General features: G+C 43.9%; 2 long non-coding RNA genes across 2 annotated transcripts in view; one reads left to right on the forward strand and one right to left on the reverse strand.

Moving 5' to 3' along the window:
• The window catches only part of LOC311426410, a 274,512-nt gene that overhangs the window by 44,157 nt on the left and 205,174 nt on the right, over positions 1-25,181 (forward strand). The window lies entirely within an intron of this gene.
• LOC311426443 lies at positions 6,235-11,352 on the reverse strand. The gene is made up of 2 exons (XR_014686760.1): positions 11,010-11,352; positions 6,235-7,429 (listed from the first exon to the last, which is right to left on the reverse strand). It is a non-coding gene; the product is annotated as an uncharacterized lncRNA (long non-coding RNA).

The raw sequence follows: 25,181 nt of genomic DNA on the forward strand, positions 1-25,181 counted from the left end.
ATAACCCCAAGCAGAGCTACAGGCTGGGAGATGAGTGGTTGGAGAGCTGCCAGGCAGAAAAGGACCTGGGAGTGATGGTTGATAGTCGGCTGAATATGAGCCAGCAGTGTGCTCAGGTGGCCAAGAAGGCCAACAGCATCCTGGCTTGTATAAGAAGCAGTGTGACCAGCAGGGCTAGGGAGGTGATTGTCCCCCTGTACTGGGCTCTGGTGAGGCCGCACCTCGAGTACTGTGTTCAGTTTTGGGCCCCTCGCTACAAGAAGGACATGGAGGTGCTTGAGCAGGTGCAGAGAACGGCGACGAAGCTGGTGAGGGGCCTGGAGAACAAGTCCTACGAGGAACGGCTGAGGGAGCTGGGCTTGTTCAGCCTGGAGAAAAGGAGGCTCAGGGGTGACCTTATTGCTCTTTACAGATACCTTAAAGGAGGCTGTAGCGAGGTGGGGGTTGGTCTGTTCTCCCACGTGCCTGGTGACAGGACGAGGGGGAATGGGCTTAAGTTGAGCCAGGGGAGTTTTAGGTTGGATCTTAGGAAGATCTTTACCGAAAGGGTTGTTAGACATTGGAACAGGCTGCCCAGGGAAGTGGTGGAGTCACCATCCCTGGAAGTCTTTAAAAGACGTTTAGATGTAGAGCTTAGGGATATGGTTTAGCGGGGACTGTTAGCGTTAGGTCAGAGGTTGGACTCGATGATCTTGAGGTCTCTTCCAACCTAGAAATTCTGTGATTCTAATATTATTTTCTACTATTTTAACCCTAGATGTGCCTATTCTGCTTCCCTATTTACTGCTTGAAATTTCTCATGAATTTTTGGTTGCACTGATGCCATGTGAGCAAGGATTGGAGGACAGGAAGGATGAAGGAAGACATTTTCTGTCTCCTTTCATCCCTCACTCCTGGATTCCTATAAGTATTTGTTCAGGTGTGGCTGTAGTTATGTTAGGGCTAACGTAGAACAGCCTCTTAGAAGTCAAATGGATGTTGCTTGTTTACAGCACTGTAAACACAAGGAGTGTCCATTCCCAAACATGCAGTTTTTCTGGGAGTTCAGATTTTCTCTTAAGCTATTCACTTTCCATGAGAAATGGAGAAGTACACAGAATGTGTCTTCAAGGGGGAAGTGTCATAGGAAATTCTGAGCCTGAGACACTTCCCTGCCTCACATCCCTGTGCAGTGCAGGAGGCTGTAAGGTAAAAGGGTAATGGTGACCACTTGGGTTGGGATATTCTGATGAGGAGTAGAACTGAGCCTTCTGTTAATTCAAGGGAAAACTGCAAATCTAAATTTAAGGGAAAATTGCCTCACCTAGCAAAGATCCGATTTGCTTCACTGACTCCAGCAGGCACCTCCCTACACGAGAATCCCTGGATCTCCTGAGCAGACCAGACACCTTTCAAGCCTTAAAGACACCTTCTTCATGTAGCACAAAATTGTATGGCAACTTAAAGCATTCACATGCACCCTGAGAATGCCCCAATGTTTTCTGACGAACTAAAAAGGACGAGGCTGTCAAATGCAAAGAATGGGGCACTCCTTTTGGCTGCTGTTCCTCTGGTCTGTTCAATTAGGATTGATCAAGCTGTGTCAAAGGTCCCTCCCGTTTCAATGGTCACTGAGAGCTTTCATAATGACTAATGATACGCTATCCTTAAAAAGAAAGGGGGAAGAAACAGAGAGGATAATACAAGGGTTCCTTTTTTCTTTTCTTTCTTCTATCCTTATGTTCCAATTAGGCACATTAACTTTATGACCTACAAAATGAAATTCATTTAATTGTCATTGTTCAATGATACATCAGCCGCCTCTGCCTTCCAACATCTGCCCCTCAACAACAACAAAAACAAACAAACAACACAACACTTACTCAAGAAAAATAAAAAATAAAAATAAAAATAAAAATAAAAGATTTAATTATGTTTTGGAGAGAGACTAGGTGGAATGTATTTTTTTTCTTCCTCTGGAAAATATCTAAAATATTTGAATTGAAATGCAGATAGCGAAGGGAAAATAGGTAATAAGAAACCATATACATTTCTTGTGTATCTTGCATAGAATTAGAAACAGCTGGACTGCCCCATCTCTGGTACTAGAGCAAAGCTAGTGCTAGGGGATGATCCAGCCATCTCCCAGCAGTTTCCAGACCTGTTCAGATCTCTTCTGAAGATAATATTTCTTCCCTGTTTGTCTCATTAGTACTAACATTCAGGTACCATTTACTTTTGAGGGTATATGTTTTATTTTTCTTTGGGAATATGTGTTAAGGTTTTGGACCATGGCAGCAATTTCCAAATTTTTGTCACCTGTCAATCCTGGTGGGTGTGAGTCATAACAGACATTTCCCAGGTGTTAAATTAGACCACCACCAGAAAGACAGAAGGATCTCCGCTGAACAGTTTACATGAAGGTGACAGGATGACACTGTGAGCAGAATATGAATTTATGATGATAATTATCATTATTGCAACAAAAATAAGGAAATTGTTTCTATCTCATTAGCCTAGAAGCCAGAGAAGGACTGCCAAAGGCTTCAAGTAAACATCAATTAGATACAGAACTTAGGCCTCTCTCTAGTTATAAATCCTTCATTTATTTTTAGGGGTTAATTTTCTCCTAAAGCTAAAATATTTAAAGAAAGGAATTGGGAGATCTTGAGAGACTTGAAAAGCAAATAAAGCCCGTGAGCCAGAATCTGTTAGAATAACATAGGTCCAGGGATTTATCTTTCAAGATTGCATTGAACTTCCTGATTTTTCCAACCCAAACTCGATCCTTGGCAGTTTCTGCTTGTTCTTAAGAACAAATTATTAACTTGGGCATCTGAGAGAGTTTCAGTCATGTTAGGAATGTTTTAACAATTTGTGTCCATAAAGAACAGTCCTGTCTGCCTCTGGGCCCTGCACTGGCAATTTAATTCTTGAACCACAGATGCAGTGTGTCCCAGTCTCCCCCTCATTCTAGTCAATTTATCAAGTCTTCAGAAAATACTCCTCAAATTTATGAACCTGTTTGCCTTTGTTATTCCGGACTTCTATTTCTAACAGTTACAGCCTTTTTTCTGTCTTCTTCGAGATTAACTTAACACTGCTATAGGTGTGACTGTCCCTGTGAATGGCTGGTGAAGAATGTTTTAATTACTCATGAAGTGTCAATAAGAAAGCTATTTGTGTTTGTATGAAGTCTTTGATGTCTGGGGGTTTCAGAACAACTGATAACAACTAGTGACTGTTATGGGATACTATGCAGGCCTCTGGTATCTGGCCAGGTGGCCAAGAGATTAAGAAGAAGAAAAAAGAAGCTGAAGGACGGCTGGGAGACAAGACCTGCAGGGAATGTTCTATAAACATGAAACCGTGCCAAGGGAGTACAAAGGGGAAGGACAAGAAAAAAACTTGGAGAGGAAGACTACGAGCCTTCAGCATGAAAGACCCCTAGAGACCCCCAGAGGGACCACCGGAGACTGATGCGCATGCTCCAGTAGGAGGGACTGGACCCCGGAAGCTAATCATAATAATCTATTTTTTTTAGAAGTAGTAATGAATATGTATTAGTCTAGGAGCATAAAAATCAGCTACTTGATGTAACTGGGGTGCGTCCTGGTGGAGCGGAGACTCCCGGTGCACCCAGCGCTGTTTGCTTACCTCTATTCTTTTAATAAATCCTATTTTTTTATTTAATCCTATTTTGAAGACTGAGCCATTTCTAACAGTCACAACATGCCAGAAGTTAATTATGAAATATTACCACTGATCTAAAGATGACTGAGTCAGTGTTTGCATCCTGACACTTAACTCAGTCCCAAGGACTGGATAAACCAGTGAGTCTCTGAGCGTGGTCATGTTTAAATGGCAGTGACAGAGGCTTTGTGAAATTTGGCTGTTTCATTTCCCAGAGGGTTATGACACCTGGTGCTAGGATTTTATCCCTTCTCTGACCTGAAAGGAGACTTGTATATTGCTGCAAAGTTTTATGTGATTTTCTGCTCCTTTTGTAATGCTTGGTAGCTTTCCAAAAAGACAAGAGGTGATTGATTTCCTGTCTTCCAATGAAACTCAGTGCAACACACTCTGCTTTTCCTTAGAGCCACTGAAAATATGCTACTAGCTGGAAAAAAAAAATCTGAGTGAAATTTTTAAAAAAGGAAGTTGCACAGTATTCTGATTGTGTAATAACTGAACGCTTCATTTATCCTGAGCCTGTGTACTGCGTGATGCTAAAGCATGATGCAAACGCTACGACTTCAGTCTTCACAGACTCAAAATATGGCCAATTATAATTGCTCAGCACATGAGAAACTGAGGCAGAGACAGACTGACATTATCCAGTTTCACAGAGAGACTGGAAGGGTCATGGTAATTTTGATAATCAAAGGCTAGAGGGATGGTGTGCAGAGAGGTCCCAAGAAGGTGAGGGGGTGTTGTGGTTTAACCCGGCCGGCAGCTAAACACCACGCAGCCGTTCGCTCACCCTCCCCCCTCCCTCTCTGGGACGGGGGAGAGAAATGGAAAGTGAAGCCCGTGAGTTGAGATAAAGACAGTTTAATAAGACAGGAAAATAATAATAACAAAAATAATAATAACAATAACAATAATAATAATAATAACAAAAGTAATAATAACAATAATAATAATACTAATAATACAATGGTGATAATAGGAAAATAATAATAATAATATGTACAAACAAGTGATGCACAATGCAATTGCTCACCACCCGCTGACCGATGCCCAGCCTAACCGAGCAGTCCGGCCCCCTCCCCCCGGCTAGCCACCCCTATATATTGTTTAGCATGACGTCAGATGGTATGGAATACCCCTTGGCTAGTTTGGGTCACCTGTCCTGGGTCTGTCCCCTTCCAGCTCTTACTGCACCCCTAGCCTGCCTGTTGGCAGGACAGAGCAAAAAGCTGAGACGTCCTTGACTTGGTATAAGCACTGCTCTGCAACAATTAAAACATCGGGGTGTTATCAGCACTCTTCTCATCCTAAGCCAAAACACAGCATTCCACCAGCTACTAGGAAGAAAATTAATTCTGTTCTAACTGAAACCAGGAGAGGGGGACAGACAGGTACCTAATTACTTACATAGATTTTCACTAAAATCACTTACTATAATTGTTACCAGACACCCAGAAGTTATAAAAACCATCATAGAGTGAATATGTCATTACTGTTCATCACCAGAGTTAAAGACCCTGTCTTGCAGCCTAAATCACTAAAAGAGGAAGGGGGAAAAAACACAACACAAAGAGCTCAAGGTTTGAGATGAGAATGGTTTAATTAAAAGGAAAGGGAATGGGGAGAAAAAGAAACAAAAGAAACAATAAAGCCATGTGGAAGCACAGAGAGAAGGAAAAAATAAAGTTATTCTCTACTTCCCATCAACGAGAAATGTTTGGCCACGTCCTGGGAATCAGGGCCTCAAAACACATAGCGGTTGTTCAGGAGGACAGCCCCCTCCCTCACGAGAGCCCCCCTTTTTATTGCTGAGTGTGACATCAGGTGTTATGGAATATCCCTTTGGTTGGTTTAGGTCAGCTGCCTTGGCGATGTCCCCTCCCCATCACTCCCCCTCCCCCAGCCTGCTGGCTCTTGGGGGCTTGGAAGGAGTCCTGATGCTGTGCCAGCACTATGCAGCAATAGACACAACACTGGAGCGATACTAGTACTGTTCCAGCTATGAGTGCAGAGCACAGCACTGTGTGGGCTGCTGCAGGGAAAGGTGACTCCATCCCAGACAGACCCAACACAGCTCCTGATGTTGAAATGTAGCTCACTGGCATTAAAAACAAGTTTCAAAGTCCAAGCTAAGAAGATTTTCTGGCATGATTAACATTGCCTACTCCAGGAAACAGAACTGCCAGCCCCACCAGTGGGAGCTGAGGAGGTGGTGTTGCAAGGAAAGCAGGTTTTGGGAGCAGAGAGAAGTCACAGAATCACACAGAATCACAGAATTTCTAGGTTGGAAGAGACCTCAAGATCATCGAGTCCAACCTCTGACCTAACGCTAACAGTCCCCACTAAACCATATCACTAAGTTCTACATCTAAACGTCAGGTAGTAAGGGAGAGGAGGAGGAGAAGGCAGTGGCAGGGAGGTACAACTTAGAAAGTGGGGAACAAGATGTCCAAAAGCATAAACAGCTGAGGAGTGGGAGGGGAAGCAGAGACAGAGGAGAAGGGGTTGAGCACAATTATATGACCACGAATGTAATAAATGTCTCAGTCTTCAAAATAGGACTATAATCAAAGTTTACAATTTATTAAAGGAATAGAGGTAAGCAAACAGCGCTGGATGCACTGGGAGTCTCCGCTCCACCAGGACGCACACCAGTTACATCAAGCAGATGATTTTTATGCTCCTAGGCTGATACATATTCATTACTACTTCTAAAAAAAACAGGGTTATTATAATTAGTTTCCGGAATCCAAACCCTCCTACTGGAGCATGCGCATCAGTCTCTGGTGGTCCCTCTGGGGGTCTCTGGGAGTCTCTCGTGCTGAAGGCTCATGGTCTTCCTCCCTCTTGTCCTTCTCCTTTGTCCAACTTGGCTGTATGTCAGACACTTGTGCAACATCCCCTGCAAGCTTTGTCTTTTAGTTGTTTTTCAGCTCTCACCGTCTCCTTAATCTCCTGGCCAGACAGCAGAGACTTGCATAGTGTCCCATGCAATAGTCATAATAGTTAGCAGTTATTCTGAAACCCCCCCAGATATCAGAGACTTCAAGGAAAAGCCTACAAATACATTTCCCTTCAAGCTCTCTATTGACACAAATTGCTAAAACATTCCTTTGCAAGATACAAGAATTATATACATTAACCACTCTGTTTTTCTTAGACTCGTGGTTATACAAGGGTATGTAAGACAGAAGGTCACCTTGATCATACCATGCGGCCCTAGCACTGTTCCATACTGACATGAATCAGATGAACATATCTTACTATCCCCCATCTCCTTTTTCATGGCATTGATTCGTGTTTTCCTTTCTAATCAAGTTAATACTTGCCGAATTGATGGCAATTGATACCAATTCTGGATCTTTATTTGTTTTTATTATCATCAGAGAATGGGTTTTCTCTTTCCCTGGTTCTGGTTCAACAGGTACCGCAGATATTTGCATTCTTTGTATAACCGAGTGTATTAGTCTGGTAATATTAAACATGGAATTATTAACAATCCTCCACATATTCCCAATACAACCATCCTTATTTTAGAAAACCAATCACCACCCATAAAGCCCCCTTCCATAATCCTCTTAGATCGATTCCATTCCAAAATTGAACTGGAACATGTGCAATTTTCTTCATTTCCTTTACAAGTTCATTTACAGCTTTTCTTTCTGTTGTGGCTTAACTCAGCTAAACAACACACGGCCGCTCGCTCACCTCTCCCCCTCCTTCTCTGGGATGGGAGAGAGAAATGGGAAAGTGAAGCCTGTGAGTTGAGATAAAGACAAAAATAATAATAACAGTAATAATGGCAATAATGAAGATAATAGTACTACTAGTAATAATGTGTACGAAACAAGTGATGCCCAATGCAATTGCTCACCAACTGCTGTCCGATGCCTAGCCTAACCCCGAGCAGTCCAGCCCTCCTCCCAGCTCTTGCACCCCCAGCCTGCCCGCTGGCAGGACAGAGTGAGAAGCTGAAACGTCCTTGGCTTGGTGTAAGCACTGCTCTGCAACAATTAAAACATCAGCATATCATTAGCATTCTTCTCATCCTAAGCCAGAACATAGCATTCTACCAGCTACTAGGAAGAAACACCCTTTTCATCAATCTTTAAACAGCAATTACTAAGGTTAAATTTTCCACAGACTTCTCCTTCTTGTGCTAGTAAATAATCCAAAGCTAAGCGATTTTGATACAAAGCAGTTCTCATCTTGGTATTTTGCTTTGCAATTAATCCAAGTGCATCTCCAATTTTATTTATAACTATTTCTATTACAGCTAGTAACCTAATTATTCTATTAAGTATATATTCTGGGGTCCTATAGCCCCAGGATCTGTCTTCTGCCCACATAGCTGGATCATAATAGGCAAACGCCTTCAATCAAGGGGTTGGGCCCGCTTTCAGGGTCAATTCAGGCTTGTGTTACCGTTCAGCCTGTCAGGGTGATCCAGCTCCTGGAAAACGAATCACAATTTTATATAGGTTTAAAGAAAAGAGGTTCTTATGTTATTTTCTTGGGACAACCTGACCTTAGTGTGGGAGAAGTCCGGTCGAGGCCCTCTCGCTCGGCAGTCAATACCCATAGGGGTTGCCTCCCTCGGTAGACCATACACACCGCAGTGGAGGGTCCTGCCCTGGTCTTGCCTTCTCCCTTTCCTCCCTTCAGGCTTGTCCCCTTTATTTGGCATCCTTAATTCATGCAGAGCCTCGTTGCCAGACTATTAGTTCTTCCTTAGCTTGAGTTTCAGTTTCCCAGGAGCGGACTCAACCCTCCAAGTTTCAGTAGTTACTGGTCCTTTTATTCTGGATGCGTGGGTCCAACCCCTTTCTGCGGTTCTCACAGCTGCTTCAGTAGTAAGTAAAACAAGGTACAGTCCTTCCCATCGGGGGTTCAATGATTCTTCCCTCCAGCTTTATTTATGAAGACCTTGTCTCCTGGTTGTATCTTATGAATAGCAAATCCTAAAGGTGGTGTTTGAGCCATCATTCCAATTTCTCTTAGCTCTTGTAATCTCATTCCAATAGTAATTATATCTTTCTGGATGCTTCGATCCTCAACTACATTGTTCCCTAGAGTCATCCCTTGAGAATAAGGCATATCATATAACATTTCATATGGAGATAATCCAGTCTCACTGTGTGGTTTAGTTCTTATGTTTAAGAGTGCCAGTGGTAAGCATTTCCATTGAATTGAGTGGTAAGCATTTCCATTGATTGAGGCATTTGTGTCTCAATCATTAATTTAGCCAATTGTTATTTTATTGTTTGATTCAGTCTTTCTACTTTCCCTGAGCTTTGTGGGTGCCATGGAGTATAGTATTCCCACTGAATACCTGATGATTGGCATAATAATTTTATTATTTTAGAAGTAAAGTGTGTGCCCTGGTCAGAATCAATGTACTGGATTATCCCATGTCTAGGTATCAGGTGTTCTAATAGAATTTTTACCACCATTTGTGCTGTAGCTTGTGCTACGGGATAAGCTTCTACCCATTGTGTTAAATGATCTGCTATTACCAATAGATATTTTATCCTCTCTACTTTGGGCAATTCAGTGAAATCAACTTGTACTTTCTCAAAAGCCCTCTAAGCTTTTTTTTTTTTTTTTTTTTTTTTTTGTTTCTCCCTCCCGTGGCTGCTTGTTGAAACACTTTCTTATTTATCTTCTGACAAGTTAAGCAACCTTGTGTAATTTGCTTTGCTATTTCAAAAAAAAAAAACACAAAAATGCAACCAAATTTTTTTAGTAAATGATCACTTAACGCCTTTGTACCCCGATGTGTTTGTGCATGCAAATGTCCCAATATTTGCGTCTCATAAGCTTTTGGCAATATATCTCGCCTGTCTGGCAGTGCCCATTTTCCTTTTTCTAATTTAGCCCCTATTTTCTCCAGTTTCATTTGTTTGTTTTGTTTTGTTTTCCATTGCATTTCAAAGTTGGTCCAAAAATTCCATAGGGGGTTCTTTTGGATTTTGTTGGAACAGATTCTCCATTCCCAATTTAACCAGATTTTGGTATTTACTGTTCATTATTTCCGGGGTGACTATAGTCTCAGCATGGGGTCGGTCAGGGGAATGCAATTGTCAACAGTTCCCTGAGCGGTCCCATTGGCAATCTGAGCTCTCTCATAAACTCAGGTTGTTTTAAGGGTTAACTGTTTTTCTGTTTCCGTGACAACTCTCGGACCATCATGGTCCCTCTGCCCCAAAGGGCTCACACCAGTGATTTTGAGATCACAGCCTCCTGCTGAGGCAGAACTATTAACATTCTTACATCCTCTTCCCCTGCTCATTCAACTTCAAACAGCTCTGTCAAATACTACATGCAATACCTTTAAAACCTTCAACAACTCTTTTAACCCTTCCTTTATTTTTTTCCAGCCTGTACTTTTCTCATGCCAACACCAAAGGCTAAGTCAGGGGCCAACTTAATTCCACTCCTTTTCCCTCTAAGATGCTGAAACAACATATCAGTATACAACATTTCATCCTATTTCCCTTCTCTCCTCAAAAACAACATTAATTGCAAGATAGTGTTCTAGTTGATTGATCCATAAAGCGGCCATTCACTTTATATAGTGGCCACCACTGATTGCAATACTTAGTGAAAGTCTTCTTGCTTTCTGTGCCCCCAGTTCTAACAATATCCTTCAGATGTGCCAATATGCACCCAAGGAGGCTTTCTTTAAAACGTCTTTGTTTTGGATATTACCCATTTCCTTGATTTCCCATTCCCTTTTATTTGTTTATTTATTTATTTATTTATTACTATTCCTTACTAGTTATTGTCCTTTGCTTCAATTTCCACGCAAACCTTTTTACTGCAGGTTTTTACTATCTTTTCCTAATCTTCTTCCCAAATGTCCCAATTCTCTGGGATTAAACTCTTCTTCCCACATACAAACATTACTATTTCAAATTATTAACGAGCCCCGTTTCAATCATAAATCCACGGAACTTCAGAAAAACAGCTGAAGCACGCAGCCTTCAGTCTTCTAGACAAACATTACCACCTTTTCCACAAAAATTTACATTTCAACAGGACCGAATTTCAAGCCGAATGCCAATTTTTCTCATGCACTTTGTTAGTAAGCCCATACAAAACAAGGAATCACTCCTGTGTATCCGTCAATATGGGGGTTTAAAAGGTATTGAGGCCTAAATAAATTCACTCCCCCCCCTTCTTACCAAATTCCCAGGGCTCAAGCCCGAACCACCAAAGAAATGACTCTCTCCGTTCTACCGCTTTGATAATCAGTCAGCCCCCTCCCCCCCAGTACTTGGGAATCTGACCAAACACCGCAGCAAATACACCAACACTTCTCAACTGTTACTTACTTAGATAATGCTCCCGCCTTTTTCTTGTCACACTCAAAGCATTTAAGAGCAAAAATAGGATCACAAGATACACCGCCAGGCCCATATATTGGGCACCACCACTCAAAACTTGGATAAAACAGCACTTCTTTTCAGTCTGTCATGCATTTTGTTTGTCTCTGGCTGCTCCCCTCACGGAGAATACGGAACCGCGGATTGGAATTCCTCACTCGTTTTGCAGCCAAACTGCGTCTCACTCACACAGCACAATCACGTAATCACACAGAGAGGCCTCTAGCACATCTCATTCATACCACAAGAATATAATTTAGAATGATAACCAACCAAACAAGTATTGTCTCTGACTGTGTTCTTCGTGGAGTGACTTATTCCACTTTGTTTCAAACCCTTACACTTACACAAATACTTTCAACACAAAATACCTGGACATTTAAAAATAACACATACAATTATTAACACTCCAGTTAGCATCCCTCCAGCAGCTGAAAACATACCGTTTGTCTGCAGCTTCAGGAGATCTTTGTCTGCTCCTGCGGTGAGCGGCTGAGAGTGGAGTCCCCTCTGAGCAAAACACTCAGGGTGCACCTAGGAGCGTCCGCTCCACAGCCGATCCCGCAGCCAAGCAGAGTGTCTCCTGCCTGGCTCGCCAAAATGACTCACAGAAAGCTGACTCCACAATCAGTAAGATTGTAAAGTAGGTATGTTTACTCAGTTCTGGGCGGCACGGGGCGGGTAGTCCCACCAAAGTCGTGCACTCCTAACGTGGCAAATTGCTTTGGTTATATCTAGTAAAGTGTTACATATACATGAAGTTTCCCAATACACCTATACATATGCATGACCTGTCCCTTTGTGAACAGTCCTCCTTATCTCAGACCCCTTGATTAAAGACCGAACCATGAGGTTGTTTTGATCTGGTTCTCGGGGTCTGAGAGGCTCCTGTTATCTGGAGGTCTAAGCGCAGCACAGGCACAGTACATCACAAATATAGCATATATTAATTCTTAATCGTTCTCTCATTTCTAATTCCAATGTTTCAGCTACAGCATACTTGCTCTCTTCCGGATCCACGGGTATTCTACTATTAACATTAATGTTCAAAGCCTGACAGACCCCGTCCTCCGTGGACCAAATATCAATCAAAATACATGGGGTCTTAAGGGTTCTTTTGGTCATTCTATCATATAATACTGGACCATTTTTAATTTACTCTTTCATTTTCTGGGGCCCCTATTGTTCCAATTTCTAATCATTATTCCTAATGGACTTTCTGGTAATTTGCTCCCTTTCTTCTGGTCCTTGGTCATCAATTCTTTCTAACCCATCTAGGAATTTTATTATGGCAATTCCCACAGCCCTTGGTTACCTTAGTAAGAGTGCCTTGCAGGGGGTTTAGGACCTATCACCCACCCACGAATCCTATAGGAATCACTTCCTTCACCGGCCAAGTCCCTCGCGGGAGATTGGAACTGCGGTTAGAAGACCTCCACACTCACTTCGGAACTAAGTTCCGTCTCAGTTACACTCTTACACACACAGGCAACCGAATCCCACCCAAATGAACGGTATACTCCTTAAACACTTACGACTCCGTCGTCTTCGTTCGGATCTTCGCGCGCAGAATTACAGGCAAAATACAGTGCTGCAGCCGGCAAGGGAGATCATAAAAAAAAATCAAATTCTTCAGGTTCAAGATGGCATTAGTCCCGACCTGACTCAAACAGGAACCACCCAATGGTGGGGCGCCTCTCCTAGATCAGAAAAGAATTCAGGAACCAAAGCCATCCCGGACGAGCCCCCAAGTTGTTATAAATCGCTCAGTCCCAAAATAGGATTATAATCAAAGTTTACAATTTATTAAAAGAATAGAGGTAAGCAAACAGCGCTGGGTGCACTGGGAGTCTCCGCTCCACCAGGACGCACACCAGTTACATCAAGCAGATGATTTTTATGCTCCTAGGCTGATACATATTCATTACTACTTCTAAAAAAAACAGGGTTATTATAATTAGTTTCCGGAATCCAAACCCTCCTACTGGAGCATGCGCATCAGTCTCCGGTGGTCCCTCTGGGGGTCTCTGGGAGTCTCTCGTGCTGAAGGCTCATAGTCTTCCTCCCTCTTGTCCTTCTCCTTTGTCCAACTTGGCTGTATGTCAGACACTTGTGCAACATCCCCTGCAAGCTTTGTCTTTTAGTTGTTTTTCAGCTCTCACCGTCTCCTTAATCTCCTGGCCAGACAGCAGAGACTTGCATAGTGTCCCATGCAATAGTCATAATAGTTAGCAGTTATTCTGAAACCCCCCCAGATATCAGAGACTTCAAGGAAAAGCCTACAAATACATTTCCCTTCAAGCTCTCTATTGACACAAATTGCTAAAACATTCCTTTGCAAGATACAAGAACTATATACATTAACCACTCTGTTTTTCTTAGACTCGTGGTTATACAAGGGTATGTAAGACAGAAGGTCACCTTGATCATACCATGCGGACCTAGCACTGTTCCATACTGACATGAATCAGATGAACATATCTCACACTAACAATTTGAGTCAGCCTGCAGCACCAGGGGAAATGTTACAATTATGATGTTAAATTTTCAGTCCTACCTCTATGTCTTCTCTCAGTCCTCCATTAGTTTTATAATACAGCCTGCTTTCTGTTTATTTTTCAAAGCCAGGCCTTGTGCCTCCTACTCCGTGCAGCATCCTGCCCACCTCCATTCCCCTCTTAATTTCCCAAAGCAAATAGTGTGTTCAGATTTAACCAGATTGACAGGTGTGTGATAGATTGATGGACAGAAAACTGGATCGGTCCAAACTCCTTGACACTTGAAAAACTGACAACACAACCAAAGCAGTATAATGAGGAGAGAGATATTGGCAAATGGAATAAATGGTCCCCGGAAAGTTTGCGATTAATCTTTGCCCTGTCAAGTAATGGCCTGATAATGCAGGAATTTAATGGGGATGACTTCTGCTTAGTTCAGAGGCATCCATTAGCATGGAGTAAAGCAAGAGACAGTAATAGGCATGGTTCCTTTCCTTAGGCTTTGCAAATGAGAGGAGTCTATTAAAGGTGTACCATCTGCACCCTGGCTTCGTTCTCCCAAATGACAAGTTCACACCTTTTTGCTCTTCTCTTGATAAGGGAGATCACTCATGAGTTTGCATCTCTCCTCCTAGAAATAGGCAGTTTTGTGTGATCCATTGCCCACTTTCCTCCAACATGAACTTGGAGCTACCTAATGAAGTTGGCACTGAGAGAGAATGTGTTAACTAAAAGGCTTCCACTTCTCAGAAAGTGATGTGCTCTCACTCTTGTCTTGCAAAAGATAGGTTTTCCTGTCCTGGTGCATCATTTAGCCCTGCCTCAGTTTCTCTGTGTGTAATAATAATACCGTTATCTAGCAGTGGGGCACAGTGGGTGGCTCTGATAGGCCAGAAAGAACCTTTTGGGCCACCATCTTAGGTCTGAATTGTGGTTTGAGTGCTATGGGTGTTGGTTTCTAGCAGTTTAGCTTAAGGGTTTTCTTTGGGTAAGAGCACAGGCCTGTCTAGCCTAGTATCTCATTTTTAAAACAAGGTTAGTTGTAGCTGGTTGGGGGCATAGTATAAGAATAGGCAGCGACTTTTCCCCTGAAATTCCTACTCTGAAGTCATCATGCTCAGTAGGTACTGATAGACATATGAGTTTGTCTAGTCTGTCTTTCGGAAGTTTCTTTCTGCTATCGGGTGTCTCAGCATCTCTTGCAACAAGAGATTTAATTCTCTACTATATGATGGAAAAAAAAAAAAAAAAAGAAAAAAAGAACTTTATTTCAATATGCTTGTCTGTTCATATCATTAGTTTCAAGTATTTGGAGCAGGTGGTGGCAGTTTTGTCTTCAGCCCTCTGACTCAGCCAGAGGCTTGGTACCCATGGTGTCAGGAGGGGGAAGAAGAGGAGCTGTTGGGAAAAGGAGCCTGAGAAAGCGGCAGGCAGGCGTCTTGCATCAGTGGGGTGGTGGAGTTTGCTCTCCAAGCATCCTGCTACGGACTGAGGTACCCCAGGCTGAACTGATTTGACTGACTGAGTCACCTTCACCTTGGCATGGAGGGGACTGGCTGGGAGCAGAGAGGGGAGCCCAAGTGCTCAGTTACATCAGTGCAGCTGCAGCACTGGGGGGAGGGAGGATGCAGGGGGGCAGAAGGAAGCTCATTATGACTGATAAATTGAGGGCTCCCATTGGCAGCAATGTCATTGTGTTCACCTTTTTCACAGTCCCCTCTTTCCAGCTGTGTAATTAATTAATTAATGGATTGGAAGTGCTTAGTTTCTAGTGATCTACAGGTTGACCTTGCACCTTCCCCTGATTGTCTGGCATTGTTGTCCAACTTTGGACCAACTGGGTCCAACTTTGACCAAAGTGATCTCCCTCTCCACCATCCTAGAATCAGCCCTTGTGATAGCAATTGTGGATCCTATACTTTTCTCTATATGCTTATTTTCGTGGCGCAGGTAAAAGCAAGCATCATCTTTCTGTTTTGGTCATGTTTTTACACTGGCTTTGCACTAGGAAAAACATTGGCAGAAAATGCAGGTCCCTGTAAGCATGGACCCACTTTATGTCCTGGAAGGGGGAATGATCATGTCCACTGATTTCAGACTGCTCAAAATTGTTCTTGTAATCCCAACTAGCTGTTCTAGTTCTGCTGCAGACATGGATGAGGAAAGTGCTTCCAGTCTCATACCTGCTGCAGGTACCTGTCTCAGAATGGGATAATCTCCTTCAGGAGTGATGTCTCTTCTTATTTAAGGTAGAAGGAGTGGCAATAAGCTGGTTAAAGTAGATGTTTCGTGTTGAGGTAGCTAAAATTAGGTAACACATGTTTCATCCTCATTATCTCTGCTCTACACTTATAAATGAGACTGGTATATCCATTTCTTCGCCACATGCTTTTATCTTTATGTACTCTTGTAAAGTAGAGGCAGATAATGTTGCAAAGTTATAATCGATTATGGGGCCTGAAGAACCTGCACCAATAGGGACTTTGTGGCTCAAGACCGTTAGAGAACTCTTTCTTTTTGCAATGTGTGGATAAAATACCATTAGCTTCACAATCAACATCATGAGTGAAAGTCTGAGTAAGTACACTTGATGACCTGGCTGGTAAATCTTCCTGACAATTTTGCAGAACAGACTTAGGTAATTGATCAAGTTGGCTGGAAATGATCCTTTCATCTCTGGGTCACTGTACTCCATTTGACTTAGGGCAGCCAGAAGTAAAAGTGGCTGTTGTCAAATGATAAGAGCAAGTTGAAGGTCTTAACCTAGTCTCAACAGAAAGAAGTCCAGGGTATGGAGATCTCAATCAATTTAAGTTATACTAGGGGGAGCTGACTACCGATTCACATCACAAAACCACTCTTTTCTTCGTTTTACAGCTGAATATGTAAGAATACAATTATTTCACCTCCCAGTCTGACCAAGGATCCAAAGAGAAAATCCTGAAAGACCATTCAAAAATCTGCCAGTCTCTTCCTTTGGTGTTTCAGTTTCCTTGTCAAGACAAATGTGTTATTAGCTAAACATTCCCCAACCCTGATGATCTAAAGCCTTTAGCTGCCTTACTAAAATTTACGGGGTCGTTCCCATAATTACAGGGTCAGGCCCATTATCACTCTACTGTTCAGCTCTCATGATTACTTAGAGGTTTTGTCTCATATTTAATCACTTAAGCAAAAGCCCAACTTTTGTATGAAGACCTTTTCTGACTCAGACCAAAAACCCATCTCACCCTGTAGCCTCTTCATTGGCTGTAAGTGGATGCCTGCATAAAGTTATAAGAGGAAGACAAATATTTTGCTAGGTCCTGACAGCACTCTTTCAGCAAATTCAGGCTAGGCATTTTCTGAAGTGAGCTCTTTACAGTTAAGAGCACTGGGTGGACTTTTCTGTTTTAAATTATCTAATAGCTTTGGGACCTACACAGATCTTTTGTACCTGTATTTTGAAGCAAGGATTTTCCTATTTTCACTACTGTGTGAAGAATCAACTCCCTTTTGGTATTCTGAACCCACTACATGCTACTTTCATGTGGTAGGCCCCGATTTTTATTCTGGAAGGATATTGGGCAGTCATTCACTAATCATCTGCTCCATATCACTCACTTTCTTCATACTACTGAGTGTTTTACAGACCTTTCTTACCTCTTGCCTCAGCTATGTCTCTTCCAGGCTGAAGAGGGAATCATTCTGCTATAAACAGATTTTAAAGAGAAAGCTAATTTCTTAAGGAAGGGGTTTTGTTTGTTCTAAAATATATATATATATATATATATATATAAATTACTTTTTTTCCTCCTGCCTATGAGCTACAGTCTGTAGGGAAAACCAGCCCAGGAGGCAACCAGGCCAGAGAAAACATAGGCCAGTCCACTAGAGAAAACAATCAGAACTCCAAAGCCAGTTTCTGAGACCAATTTCATTATGGTGCTGCCTTCTTTGCAGCCTGCAATTATGGAGCAATTACAGGATTTGAGGGGAAGCATCTGGCAGTGATTTCTCTTGTACCCGCTCCTCATCTTCCTTCTAGATATTTGTCTTCTTCAAATGTGCATCAGCATTTCAAATGAAACTTTGGACCACATCCGTGGCAGCTTTTTAAAAGGATACAGCACGAGATTCCTCTGTCTCCTCTCCTCCGTCGGAGAGCAAAGGCAAACCAGAAGAGGGATATTAATATACAAATTAGCACAACCTGACTGGCTCTAGATTACTAACTAGAATATGCATATTAATAAATGTTTTTGTGACAGCATTTAACAGATCAAGAAGGGCAGAGTTTAAAAAAGTCAACAAGATTAAGATTTTTAAGCTTTTCCTTTATATTTCCTTCTCTTCACACTCTGAACCTCTCATATATATCTATATCTCCTTATACCATATCAATATGTGCCTAGGTTGCATATCTATAGGTCAATGCACATAAATCTGCCCGGTTCTTGACAGATGTGAGATTTGTAGAACTGCCCTGCATGAAGACACAAACGGTTCTGTGCTGGCAGGAGTGCAGCTTTGCTCATCTGTGTATTTGAATGAGCATGTGTTACACACCCACATGTGCACACAGAGTTAGGAAGATGGATAGATGCAGGAACTGGACAGTCTCCCTCCCCCGGCCCCCTTCAAATCTTTTTCCAACAGGCGCTTTTATCCCATTCAACTGAATAAACTGGGACTCTTGAAACTGTGATCTTGACAGATGTGAGCCTTTTTTTTTTTTTTTTTTTTCTCTGAGCTGCTTTGGAAAAAAGATAGATAGTGAAAACCTCCAGGGCATTTAGGCTTAGTGGAGCCAGTCAAAAGTTATTTCCAAGTGTGCTGAATAATGCATCCCTCTGAATTCCTTAGTTCTCCCTTTCTGTCTTTCTCTCTCTCCCTTTAAACACTTTGAGGATGAAATGCTGAATGCCCTCCCAGAGTTCCTTCACCAAGGCAGGAAAGTTGCAATCAAAATCTTCCCAAGCAGTGGACTTTCAAAGCATCTCATGCAAGCAGTCTGGTGGTCAGAAAAAAAGAGGGGGGAGGAAAGGAACAGAGAGATAAACAGAGCAACTTATACATAACTGCTGCATTAAAGATACATTCCCCATCTCAGTTAATTACTTGTCACATCAGTCTTAAACAGAGAAATTGGCTGATAGCCAGACTATTTTATTTCAGAAGTCTCCATGTCAAGAATGTGCTTTCAAAGAGACCCTCGCACCTATTAGGGTTATCATTCCAGATTACTTTTGTGCACGGATGATGGAAAAAGCATCCACAAAATAAGAAGCAACTTGAAATTATCTCATTGTCAACTCTTTCTTTTGTTCTCCTCAATTTCCTTTATACATTCCCAGTTAGAACTTGAATTTTGTGTTGGATGGGCAAAGCAGAATTACAGTTTGGAGCAGTTTGCCTTCAGTCTGAGTTGAACCAAATGTGCAATTTTCATGTGAAACAAATAAAAAATGTAATCTTTTTCAGCGGGAAAATGAAATCCTTTGATCTTGCTTTGCTTCATGCGGGGCAGATGCTTGAAAGTTATGTAATTACCTTTTTTTTTTTTCTTTACCCCTAAATGCCTCCACCTCCTTTTAAAAAGTTCTCTTTTTTATCAAAGGCATAACCTAACTTCCAAACACAAAAGTTTTATTTTGGTTTTGTTTTTCCTGTGTCATTTCCACCACAGAACACTTTGTCTCTGACTGAATTGAAATGCAGTTTTTTGACATTTTCCTATGTGGATGTTGGGCTAAGTGTCTTGCCTGAAGCCACAAAGAGAACTAAAACCACATCTCTTGAGCCTTCGGTTAGCCCTTAACCACTGGACCATCTTTCTTCCTAGCAACCTCTAGGAGATGCTGAGCAAAAGTGACCCCATGGATGACACCATGGAGAGGGCCACGTCCTTTTATCAGAGGTCTGGGAGCAGAGGAAACCCCAAGTGAGTTGTAGAGGGGAGAGGAGCAGTCAGCTACACCCCTCCAGAGTTGACATCATCTCTTTTCACACTGCCTCTGCTAAAAAACAGAGATTTAAGAGAAGCACAACAGCGGCACACACACCCCTGGACTATACATCAGTGAGTCTGCTAGCGCGAGCAAAGCCAGCATGTCTAGTCAATGTTTGTGTCGGGATTATCTGACTCCCAGTCAAGGTGCAAACAAACCTGAGGTCTTCTGTCAATAGCAGAGTGTGAGCTGAGAATCTCAATGTCTTCTGAAAGAAAGGTTGGGAGTTCTTCCAAGGAAAAAAAAAAAAAGAAAAAAAAAGGGGAGGTAGGAGAAGGAAGATGAGTTTCTCCACCTACAAAACAACTGGGACAGTCATAGGATAGCGAGGACAATGTGAGAGTGTCCTCTGATGTGTGTTTTCTTGTGTATTGGGCTTGGTTTTTAACAGCCCAAGTAAAGTAGCCTGCACCACTTCCCTCAGGAGCCTACCACATCCTGTCATTGCCATGAGTCTTCCCCCAGGCCTTCAGCCTGTATTTTCCCCCTTTTTAATGCCAACCCCTTGCTCCTTGCAGTAATCCCTCGTTGGTGTTAATTACTACAGAACATCCTGGTTCTAGGTCTGTGAGTGGCAGGTCTAGGCAACTACTTCTCTCCTTCAGTCCAAAATTTCTGAGTGTGATGGACATACATGATGTTTCCACATTGCCACCTCCTGAGAAATGAGGCAATTGGACACCACGGGGCCGTCACAAACCTGTGATGGTAGACTTCAGATGTCCTCATGCCAGCCCTGATTGCACTGACCCTGAAGTCCATTTATTTGACTGTCCTGGTTTCAGTTAGAACAGAAGTTTCAGATAGAACAGAATTAATTTTCTTCCTAGTAGCTGGTGGAATGCTGTGTTTTGGCTTAGGATGAGAAGAGTGCTGATAACACCCCGATGTTTTAATTGTTGCAGAGCAGTGCTTATACCAAGCCAAGGACATCTCAGCCTTTTGCTCTGTCCTGCCAACAGGCAGGCTGGGGGTGCAGTAAGAGCTGGGAGGGGACAGACCCAGGACAGGTGACCCAAAGTAGCCAAAGGGGTATTCCATACCATCTGACGTCATGCTAAACAATATATAGGGGTGGCTAGCCGGGGGGAGGGGGCCGGACTGCTCGGTTAGGCTGGGCATCGGTCAGCGGGTGGTGAGCAATTGCATTGTGCATCACTTGTTTGTACATATTATTATTATTATTTTCCTATTATCACCATTGTATTATTAGTATTATTATTATTGTTATTATTACTTTTGTTATTATTATTTTCCTGTCTTATTAAACTGTCTTTATCTCAACTCACGGGCTTCACTTTCCATTTCTCTCCCCCGTCCCAGAGAGGGAGGGGGAGGGTGAGCGAACGGCTGCGTGGTGTTTAGCTGCCGGCCGGGTTAAACCACGACATTAACCCAAACGTAATTCCATTATCAGCCTTCATTATTCCCTGTTTCTTGCTTCACCATGGTTTCTGCCTCCTTTTCTACTTTTCCTCTTTCCAGACCATCCTGGAGTATTTTGTTCCTCCTGCCCTTCATCAGCCCATCTTCTCCAGCAACCCACAAAAACATTTACCATAAAATCTTCAGAGCACAGTCTTTTTCTTCTGACATATGCTTCTCCCTCGGGTGGGGGAGTCAGAAGAGAGAGGGCACAAAACATTTTTGACAGACAGAAGTTTTCCTTTGCTCAGCTGTATGGTCTCATAAACTTCTATGGAGTATAATGTCTTTTTTTTTTTTTTGTCTCAAAGAATTTTCTTTCCCTCACTGTCAAATTTGGTTAAAATAGCCCAGTTGCTCCAAAAAAAAAAAAAAAAATCGACAGAGAAAGAATGGGACAGGGAACTTAGCATTAAACACAGCGCAGCTCTCTAAGTCCCAGTTCTTTAGGAAAGGTAAAGGATATTTGGGATTCAAATTGGTCCTGTCATGGGCTTGTTCACTGCCTCTGCTGAGCTCTTGTGTGGAGAGCAGATGGGAGGCGTTGCTTTTGGAAGAGGTTGTGGTGGTTGTGTGTCCTGGCCAGATTGTCTCTCTCTGGTTGTGCTGAGGGCAAGAGCACAAAATCTAGTCTTTCAGTTAAGTCTTTCCTCTTTTTTTTTTAAAAAAAAAATAATAATAATTTATTTTTAATTTTAATTTTATTTTTAATTTTATTTTTATTTAAGTCGTGGCATTTCATTTGTTCTCTCCAGAGTGAGGTCTTGCTGAGGAACAGGAGCTCACTGTGCTTGTTTCATTCCTTTGCTATTGTACAGTGCGTGAACATAGCGGGAGGGAGGGGGCTTGAAGAGATCAGTCAGGTGGTGGGAATGCTTTTGCTTTCTCAAGTCCTAAAGTTTCTGGTAGGAGCAAAGCAGATCTGTTTTTTCTCATCCTGAGCAAACAAGGAGGAGCAAATGGAAAGACGTACCTGCCTCCAGCTCTCGCTGATCAGTAGGTGGCTCTGGGCTTTGAAGCAGCGATGTCCCAGGCTCCCTCCTTCATGAGGACATCAAGGACAATGGAGTAAGGAAACACAAAAGAGAAGGGCTGAGAGGGGAGCAGTATCTCTTGTGCCCAGCAAGCAAGGATGAAACAGCAAAACCTCTGCTAGGGATGTGGATAGGTGTAGAGGGTTTACGTGGCAAGGTTTTGGTAGCAGGGAGCCATAGGGGTGGTTTCTGTGAGAAAGATCTAGAAGCTGCCCCATGTTTGGGAAGGGCCCCATTGTTTTCCAGATCCGAGCCAATAAGCGATGTTGTTTTGCGCCTCTGTGAGAGCATATTTAAGACAGGGAAAAAACGCTGCGCCACACAGCAGCCGGGAGAGTCAAGGGAGTGGGAGAACAGCCTTGCACCAAGGTCAGTGTGGAAGGAGGGGGAGAGGTGCTCCAGGCGCCGGAGCAGAAGTCCCCTGCGGCCTGTGGTGAGGACCATGGTGAAGCAGGATGTCCCCCTGCAGCCCATGGAGTACCACGGTGGAGCAGGGTTCCACGCTGCAGCCCGTGGAGGAGACCACGGTGGAGCAGGTGGCCCTGCACTGACGGAGGCTGCCGCCTGTGGAAGACCCCTGCCGGAGCAGATTCCGGGCCGGACCTGTAGCCCGTGGAGAGGAGCCCACGCAGGAGCAGGTGATCTGGCAGGAGCTGCTGCCCGTAGGGGAGCCAGGTTGGAGCAGTTTTCTCCTGAGGGATGGACCCCGTGGTACGGACCCATATCTGGAGCAGTTCTGGAAGAGCTGCTGCCTGTGGGAAGCCCACGCCGGATCAGTTCATCAAGGACTGCATCCCGTGGGTGGGACCCCACAGCACAGGGGACGAGAGTGACCGAGAAGGAGCGGCAGAGAAGAAGTGCTGTAGACTGACCATAACCCCCATTCCCCGTTCCCCTGCGCCGCTCGGGGGGAGGAGGTGGAAGAGGGTGGATGGGGGGGGAAGGTGCTTTTGGTTTTTTTTTCCTTTGTTTTCTCACTTCTCTCGCTTGTTAGTTGTAGGCAATAAATCTTACTATCTCCTTATGCCGAGTCTGTTTTGCCCGTTACAATAATTATTGCGTGATTTTCTCGTCCTTATCTCAATCCTTGAGCCCTTTTCACATATTTTCTCCCCATTCCTCTTTGAGGAGGGGGAGTGAGAGAGCGGCTGTGGTGGAGCTCGGCTGCCCACTCGAGCGGAACCACGACAGTCTTTTTTGGCGCCCAACGTGGGGCTCAAGGAATTTGAGATAAGGATGATAGTTAGTAGAAGTAACGGGCAAAAATATGTGCAGGATGATTGTTAGGAATGTACAAGTTGTGAAGAATTTAAGAAAGCAGTAACTGTGAGATGTTAGTGTGGTGAAGGGACGAGGGGTGGTGTGTGTGTAAAATGTCCACCCTGTCGGTGCTGTGATGATGTTATGTTTATTTTGGTGTGGTGAATTCTTTTTCTTTTTGATGTAAGTGAAGTTTGTGAAGGTTGTTGTGATAATTGTAAAGTGATGGTATGTTGTGAGTAGTCTTAAATATGCTTTTAACAGAGGCGAGGGGTGGAATGTAGAGGGTTTACGTGGCAAGGTTTTGGTAGCAGGGAGCCATAGGGGTGGTTTCTGTGAGAAAGATCTAGAAGCTGCCCCATGTTTGGGAAGGGCCCCATTGTTTTCCAGATCCGAGCCAATAAGCGATGTTGTTTTGCGCCTCTGTGAGAGCATATTTAAGACAGGGAAAAAACGCTGCGCCACACAGCAGCCGGGAGAGTCAAGGGAGTGGGAGAACAGCCTTGCACCAAGGTCAGTGTGGAAGGAGGGGGAGAGGTGCTCCAGGCGCCGGAGCAGAAGTCCCCTGCGGCCTGTGGTGAGGACCATGGTGAAGCAGGATGTCCCCCTGCAGCCCATGGAGTACCACGGTGGAGCAGGGTTCCACGCTGCAGCCCGTGGAGGAGACCACGGTGGAGCAGGTGGCCCTGCACTGACGGAGGCTGCCGCCTGTGGAAGACCCCTGCCGGAGCAGATTCCGGGCCGGACCTGTAGCCCGTGGAGAGGAGCCCACGCAGGAGCAGGTGATCTGGCAGGAGCTGCTGCCCGTAGGGGAGCCAGGTTGGAGCAGTTTTCTCCTGAGGGATGGACCCCGTGGTACGGACCCATATCTGGAGCAGTTCTGGAAGAGCTGCTGCCTGTGGGAAGCCCACGCCGGATCAGTTCATCAAGGACTGCATCCCGTGGGTGGGACCCCACAGCACAGGGGACGAGAGTGACCGAGAAGGAGCGGCAGAGAAGAAGTGCTGTAGACTGACCATAACCCCCATTCCCCGTTCCCCTGCGCCGCTCGGGGGGAGGAGGTGGAAGAGGGTGGATGGGGGGGGAAGGTGCTTTTGGTTTTTTTTTCCTTTGTTTTCTCACTTCTCTCGCTTGTTAGTTGTAGGCAATAAATCTTACTATCTCCTTATGCCGAGTCTGTTTTGCCCGTTACAATAATTATTGCGTGATTTTCTCGTCCTTATCTCAATCCTTGAGCCCTTTTCACATATTTTCTCCCCATTCCTCTTTGAGGAGGGGGAGTGAGAGAGCGGCTGTGGTGGAGCTCGGCTGCCCACTCGAGCGGAACCACGACAATAGGAAAGGTGGTGTTTGTGTCATTGGTAATAGCTCAATAAGGTGGTGGGCTGGGGTCCCAGGTCTTTAGAGGCTACCTGCAGTCCAGCTGGGATCATCGTGGTACGTGTTGGTAGAGCCCCCTGGAGAGGGAGCTGCCCTGTTCCTCTCTGTCTTGTGGTGAGGCTGAGGAGCCAAGCCTAGGTTTTTCAAAGGAGGGGCTGGTATCGGTCCAACTTCCTTTGACTTTTTTCCCCTTCTTGTTCTTTTATTTTCCCCCTCCCCCTGAGTCAAGTCATGACGTTTTTTTCTGAAGCAGAAAATGGACCAGTTCAGTTCATTACATATCAGCATCCTGGGCTTGTGCTAGTGATTCCTCCCCTTGTACACAGCTGCAGCTTCCCTGGAAGCATCCTCATTCCAGCTCGAGGCCCACATGTGACTAGGCAAATCACACAAACATTTATCCCAAGCCATCTGATCCAGTTAAGGTGCCAGGACCTGGCCCTTAAACTAGCCAAATATGTTAGTCTCCATTGCATCCACGATGGATTTTTTGTTTTATTTTTGTGCTCTGAAATTAAATGTCTGTGGTCTCCA

This window comes from Aythya ferina, assembly GCF_964211825.1.
Source record: "Aythya ferina genome assembly, chromosome: W".
NCBI lineage: Eukaryota > Metazoa > Chordata > Aves > Anseriformes > Anatidae > Aythya > Aythya ferina.